The sequence below is a fragment of the Apodemus sylvaticus genome, chromosome 17 (assembly GCF_947179515.1).
Source record: "Apodemus sylvaticus chromosome 17, mApoSyl1.1, whole genome shotgun sequence".
In the NCBI taxonomy this organism is placed as follows: domain Eukaryota; kingdom Metazoa; phylum Chordata; class Mammalia; order Rodentia; family Muridae; genus Apodemus; species Apodemus sylvaticus.
The window spans coordinates 57,211,864-57,219,448 of NC_067488.1; positions in this window are offsets into that span (position 1 = coordinate 57,211,864).

A 7,585-nucleotide genomic window follows, 5' to 3' on the forward strand; every position below is an offset into this window, starting at 1 on the left:
GATGTGTGGACGGAGAGACAGTGAGTGTCAGTGCAGGGATGGATGATGTGTGGATGGAGAGGCAGAGTGAGCATCAGTGCAGGGATGGATGATGTGTGGACGGAGAGGCAGTGAGTGTCAGTACAGGGATGGATGATGTGTGGACGGAGAGGCAGTGAGTGTCAGTGCAGGGGTGGATGATGTGTGGATGGAGAGGCAGAGTGAGGATCAGTGCAGGGGTGGATGACAGAATAGAGAGTGGCAGCCAAGCTTTACAAGAAGAAAGAGAGGGCATGCCCTGAAGACATCCAAGAGACGGTCTGAGGGTATGTCTTCTTTCATAAAGCTTAGCCTACATATTTGAAGAATTGCACAAGTCAGAAGTGGGATGGATAGAGACATCCACCAATCCCATAACAGCAAGCCAATGGTACCAGTCAGGACAGCTGGTGATCTCAGGAATCCCCAGCAGCAGCTCAGGGTCCGGGGCCCCATGGTCAGGCTTCAGCGCACCAAGACAGAACAGCCAGTCCTAGAACCCTGATCCAGACGGAGGGATGATGGCCAGGATGCAATGAAGGAAAAGCAGTTTTGTCCTGAGAGCTCACCACCATGGGCTCCCAACAGAAGCTCAGAAGGACCCAAGAAGGGAAGATAAACAGCAGTGCAAGGGAAAGGAGCCAGGGGCCACAACAGCGACACACGCTGGCAAAGAGGAGCTCCCCAGAGCCTGCAGAATACTACAGAAGCAGGCAGGGACAAAGCCCAGCAGACACCAGGCAGTGTCACCTGAGAAGGAGGCCGGGTGGCTTTCTGAAGAGTCTACCAAGGAAGCTTCAGAAAGGCTGGGGGTGCGATGCTGAGATAGGGCATTTGCCTAGCAAGAAAGAAAAGTAAGGAGGGAGGGAGAGAGTGAGGAAGGGAGGGGAGGAAGAGGAGGGAAGGAAAGAAAGAGGAAGGAAGGAAGGAAGGAAGGAAGGAAGGAAGGAAGGAAGGAAGGAAGGAAGGAAGGAAGGAAGGAAGGAAGGAAGGAAAGAAGGAAAGAAGGAAAGAAGGAAAGAAGGAAAGAAGGAAAGAAGGAAAGAAGGAAAGAAGGAAGGGAAGAAAGGAAAAGAAGGAAGGCAGGAAGGAAGGGAGGAAGGGAGGGAGGGAGGGAGGAAGGGAAGAAAGGAACAAAGGAAAAGAAGGAAGGCAGGAAGGAAGGGAGGAAGGGAGGGAGGGAGGGAGGAAGGGAAGAAAGGAACAAAGGAAAAGAAGGAAGGCAGGAAGGAATGAAGGGAGGGAGGGAGAAAGGAAGGAAGGGAGGGAGGGAGGAAGGAAGGGAGGGAGGGAGGGAGGGAGGAAGGAAGGAAGGAAGGAAGGAAGGAAGGAGGGAGAGAGGGAGGGAAGGATGGAGGGAGGAAGAGAGGAAGGAAGGAAAGAAAGAAGGAAGGGAAGGAAGAAACAAAGGAAAAGAAGGAAGAAAGGAAGGAAGGAAAGAAGGAAAGAGAGGGAGAGAGGAAGGAAGGGAGGGAGGAAAGAGGGAAGGAAAGAAAGAAAGATGAAAAGGAGAAGAGAGAAAGGAAAGGGGGAGAAGGAGCAAGGAAAGGAAAGAGGAAGGGAGGGACTAAGGGAGGGAAGGAAGGAAATGGAAAGGAGAGGGAAGAGAAGAGAAGGGAAGGAAGGAAGAAGGAAGGGAAAGTGGGGGAAGGGAGTCACACAGCAAGTGTCCTTGGTAGGAAAAGAAAGGCAAAGACTCTGGTTTCCCTCAGCCCCAACCACTGTGCACTAGATGCCTGCCTACAAATAAGAGGAAAGAAATTAAAAAGGAAGGCAGATGATAAACTGTCTATTCATAGATGATAAGATCAAATTATCTATAGATAAAGTACAGGAATTAATAAGAAAGTTAAGCAAGACTGCAGAAGACAAAATCAATACAACAAAATCAATTTTTTCTACATAAGCTGCTACAAAATGACCATTCTAAAAGAAACCACTTACAATAACATTTTAACATAGATGAGATTTAGAAGTACATCTGCTTCAGGCCAGATGACCCTGGACAGATTTCTGAAACTTTCTGAGAAGCATTATCGAACCATGCATCAAGAGGACTATCTTTATCCATGAACCAGGAAACAGAAGGATGTCAGTTCTCCTCTGGCCAATCAATCCGTAATGTTAATTTTTGCAGAACATAGAAGGCTGAGCTTCTGATTTGCACAAGAGAGAAAGACCTTAACGACAGCGGTACTCTGAGTAACAAATCAGAAGGACAATTCGGCGTCCACTCTAGACAGACAAACAGATCCAGGGAGGAGCATGAAATGGCCAGGAGAGTATGTCTCTGCAGATGGCCAGAGTGTGGCCGATACAGATGAGGACTGGCTGGCCCCAGCTCTGGCCACACCCCCATGCCTTGATCACCTCCTTGCACATGTGAAGCAGTAAATCCTTCGAGCTTTGGAAGCCACAGATGGGGACAACATTCAGTTGTACCCACACGCAAAAGCCATATGCAGATGGCAGGCGGGGCTGTATCTCACTGCCAAGACCTCATTGGCAAACACCGGCTACCACACAGCAAAAACACTTGCGTGAATTACAGACCTAAACGTTAAAGTTAAAACTCTGACTAAAATGTTCAAGGAATATCATGGAAATTAATCCCTTCTCCAAGGCAGAGGAGAAAGCTTTCCCTACATGAAGAAAGCAATGCTGACCGTAACTACCAAACCATGAGAGAATACATTCATCCAAAAACATTATACAAACAAAAAAAAAACCCCAATATCCACATCACATAAAGAGCCTCATAAATCAGTTTTAATATAGAAAAAAAAAGCTTCAAAACACAATGGGAAAGAACAGTAACTTTACAAGAAGGCTCAAAGAAGCCACATGCTACCTACAGCTCAGAGCAGGAATCTCTGGGGGATTGTTACATGTCACAGAGCAGGGTTGTAATAAAGCTACCCCACTGTGATGGTTTGTATATGCTTAACCCAGGGAGTGGCACTATTAGAAGGTGTGGCCCTGTTGGAGTAGGTGTGGCCTTGTTGGAGTAGGTGTGTCACTGTGTGTGTGGACTTACGACCCTCATCCTAGCTGCCTGGAAGCCAGTATTCTGCTAGCAGCCTTCAGATGAAGATATAGAACTCTCAGCTCCTCCTGAACCATGCCTGCCTGGATGCTGCCATGTTCCCACCTTGATGATAATGGACTGAACCTCTGAACCTGTAAGCCAGGCCCAATTAAATGTTGTCCCTATAAGACTTGCCATGGTCATGGTGTCTGTTCACAGCAGTAAAACCCTAACTAAGACACCCACCCACCCACCACCTAGTGTACCATCTGCAGGGCTCAAGGCCACCATACCAATTGCAATTGTCTCTCAGTCATGTTCTTGCAGAGCTGGGAAGAAAGAAACAAGAAAGATGGGCGGTACATCATGGCCAGCTGAGACAAGCACAGGTCTGCCATCCTGCAGAGAACGGGTGGGCAAGCTGGCCTCATCTCCAATCCAGGCATCATTCTCTCCGTCCACTCTCTTGACAGACTCTGAGAAGTAAGATCTTATACTAAGTGGTGTAGTGGCTGGGATGGTGCCAGGTTGACCCTCCAGCCTCAGGTGCCAAGGGATGAGAACACACGGCATCAGGCCAAGAAGTCTTGAGCAAGAAAAGCAGGTCTGATACCCCTCAAACAGAAATCCAAGTGCCTCTGAAAAGAAGTCACAAACTACCTACAGCTCAGAGCAGGAATCTCTGGGGGCCAGGACAGAGGGGTCATCCCAGCAAAGGGGAGGCTCAGCTCATGACTACAGCATCTCTGCTCACCTAGACGTGGTCTTAACTAACATTCATCGTCCCTCTGCCCATGAGTTCCACAGTGAAATTACATCGGAAAATTCAGAGACAAGGTTTCAGGACCCACAGGGCTCTCTCAGGTACCCACCACCTCTGCCAGCATTCTGAACATCCCTCCTCCCCCAGTACACACATTCACCCTCTGTGGTGCTAGCACCCTCACCCACAGAACACAAGCCAATTGGCGGAGCCACAGAGGACTTCAGAGGCCCTGGAACCAAGAGGACACCTGGGCCAGCCATGTCCTCAGCCTTGAATCAGCATTGCCCACGGAAGACTGGCTCATTCCAGCCCCAGTACCTAGGTAGCAAGTGGCCGGGCAAATGAATCGGATACTCTACATCTCTACATCCTGATCCCAATTCAAAGGTGGAGCCTGAGGCCACCTCCCGCTCCAGCAGACTGGTTCTTGAGCTGCATGCAGTCTTCCCAAGGTCACCCCCTACACTCTTGTTCATCCAAGTATTCTCAGCATCCACTCACCTACGCCTCCCCTCCTGCCCTCCCCTCATAGGTCACATGATCCCCACGTCCAGTGAAGCAGAAAGGGATGGTGGGATGAGGAAGGGAACAGCTGAGCATGGAGTAGGAAGACAAGATGGAGTCCTCCAAAGTCTCCACGAGGAGAGGCAGCTCAAAAGACCAGGGCCTCCAGCAGAAGCTGGAGTGCCCCTGGGATGTAAGGATGTCGGCTGGAATGAGACTCCCACCTGAGGGTCAGCACACAGGTAGGCCAGAGGGTTGTCTAGTTACTCTTCAATCCCTTTCTCTATTACTTTGTAATGGTGATATGCAGTTTATCTCATTGTGGTATCAGTGTGTCTACACACCCCAGGCTTTTAATGACCTGAAGTTGTGATAACTGTATGGGCTGGTATAAAAACCAACAAGATACCCTCTGTGTCCCTTCCAGAGGGAAGCAGAGTCTCTAGCATAGAGTGAAGTGAAGGGTGTGTCTTCAAAGTGTCTGCTGTAAATTACGCCCCTGATAGTAGGCCACAACAAATGAGTCAAAATACTCAGAGGCCAAACTTCAGTTTCTAGTCGTGGCTTGAGGACTGCTTTACTCAGGGCTATGTGTGTATGTGTGTGCTGTATGTGTACATATGTGTGTGTTGTATGTGTGTATGTGTGGATGTGTCATGAATATGTGTGCACATATGTGTGTTTGTGTGCTATGTATGTGTACATGTGTGTGAGAGTGTGTGCATAAATGTATGTCTGTGTGTACTGTGTGTATGTGTGTGCATGGGTATTGTGTGTGTCCTTGTGTGTGTGTATGTGTTGTGTATGTGTGTACATGTATGTTTGTGTGCTGTGTATGTGTATATGTATGTATACAAATGTATGTTTGTATTCCATATGTTTGTGTGTATTATGTATGTCCATGTAGATGTGTTGTATAAATGTGTGTGAACATGTATGTGTTTGTGTGCTGTGAATGTTTACATGTATATGTGAGTGTGTATATGTGTGTGTTTGTATGTATATATATATATGTATTGTGTGTATGTATATTGTATGTATGTATGTACATGCTTATGTTTGTGTGCTGTGTATATGTACATGGGTGTGTTTGTGTACATATGGATGTGTTGTGTATATGCATGTACATGTGTGTGCTTGTGTGCTGTATATGTGTATGTGTGTGTATGGCATGTGCATGCATATGCTTGTGAAAACCAGAGGACAACCTCAGATGTATTTCTCAGATACCATTCACCTTATTTTCTGAGTGTCTCTTACTACCCTGGAACTTACAGAACAGGCTAGACCATCCAGCTGGCCAGTGGGTACTGGGATCCTCCCCAGCTCTGGGATTAAAAGTGTACATCAATATACCTGGCTTTTATACTGAAGTTCTGAGGATCAAACTCGGGTCCTTGTGCTCACAAGGCAAGTGCTTTACCAGCTAATCCATTCCCCAAGTGCCAGGTACTTCTCAAATTCTTTGGAAACACACCACCCAGAAATGTCCCGCTCTGGTGATTATTAGGGCCACAGGTGTTGGGAGCTGGTATCATTAGGCATTCTGGCGTGACAAACTACCCCTGAAACCAGCAGCCTGTGCAGGCAGGGAAGCAAGAGGCAGCCTGTCAGCTCTCGGCCTGTCACTAGCTGATCATTAGCTGGACAGGAAATCAGGGGCATCATGACAGGAATTCACCACAGGAAACAGGCCCATCCCTGTGTGCAGACGCTCATCTTGGACCTGGTGCAAAATGTTTTGGCAGCACTGCTGGTTAACACTCTCCACTAATTATCCTGAAGTCCCGGAGCTTTGGATCTGTCCGAGTGGATTATTGCCTGTTTGTGAAGAGGCTCAGGCTCACATGCAAAACCAAGAGAGATACGTGAGGACACATTTCCTGAACTACAAGAGTTCCTACTTACATGCGGGGTTCGCAGTGTTTAAATGAGCACCTACCATGCATGGGCTGGAAACATAACTCAGTTGGGAGTGCACACAAAGCCCTGGGTTCAATCCCCAGCTCTGCACAAGCCAATGGTGACACACACCTGCCATCCCAGCTCTTGAGAAGTGGAGACAGGAGAATCAGAAGTTCAAGCTCTCCTCCACTACTTAGGGAGTTTGAAGCCAACCTGGGCTGCATGAGACCCAGTCTCCAAACAGCTGAGTCCCCTCAAAAGTATTTGAAGCATGCATACAATTGTGAGTCTGAAGAAGAAAATGTGAAGTATTGGGCTGGCATTATGATTTAAATCTGATAGCCTCTCACCACTGGCTCATCCTTTGAATGTTTGGTGACATATTTAAGGATGTTTCAGAACGCTTACAAGATGAATCCTAGCTAGGCAGTCACTAGGGGCAGGACTTTAAGGGCAATTCCCACCCCTGATTCTTCATTCTGGTTTCTAAATATCTAACCAGAAGGAGGACTGATTTGCATTCACAGTGAAAACTGCGCAGCAGAGCAGTCAAGTTCACGGCGGGAACACGTGGCAGGGCTAGTCACATCACAGTGGGTCACTCACATCTCGACACTTACTTGATGTGGTGGTCTGAATGAAAATGGTCCCCAGAGGTTCAACCAGTTGAATACTTGCTTGGTCATCAGGGAGTGGTGGCTATTTGAGGATTAGAATAGTTAGGAAGTGTGGCCTTGTTGAAGAAAGTATGTCATGGGGTGGACTTTGAGGTTTCAAAAGCCCATGCCAGGCCCAGGCTCAGTCACTCCTCTCCCCCACCCTCTTCCCCCTCCTCCTCCCCTTCCAGCTCCTCCTCCTTCCCCTCTCCTCTCATCCCCTTCCTCCTCTTCCTCGTCCTCTCTCCTCTCTCTGTCCTCTCTGTCCTATCTATCTCTCTGTCTCTCTATCTCTCTCTCTCTATCTATCTATCTATCTATCTCTCTATCTCTCCACCCCTACACATCAGGATATAGCTCTCAGCCACTCCTCCAGCACCTGTCTGCATGCTGAAAGGCTCCCTGCCATGCTGATAATGGACTGAATCTCTAAACCTGTAAGCAAGCCCTTTAATTAAATGTTTTATTTCCTAAGAGTTGCCTTGGCTGTGGTGTCCCTTCACAGCAATAGAACAGCAACTAAGACACTTGAAATTAGGACTTTTTAGATCTTTGACCGGCAAGTGTCCTTGTGAAGGAGCGATGACGTGGAGTGACCCAGCTTCCAGCCAAGAATGCCTGCATCCACTGGGAGTAAAGAGACAGGAAGGACCCTCCCATACTTCATCCCTGACATCTTCCACCCTAGATTTCTGCTTCAGACTATGA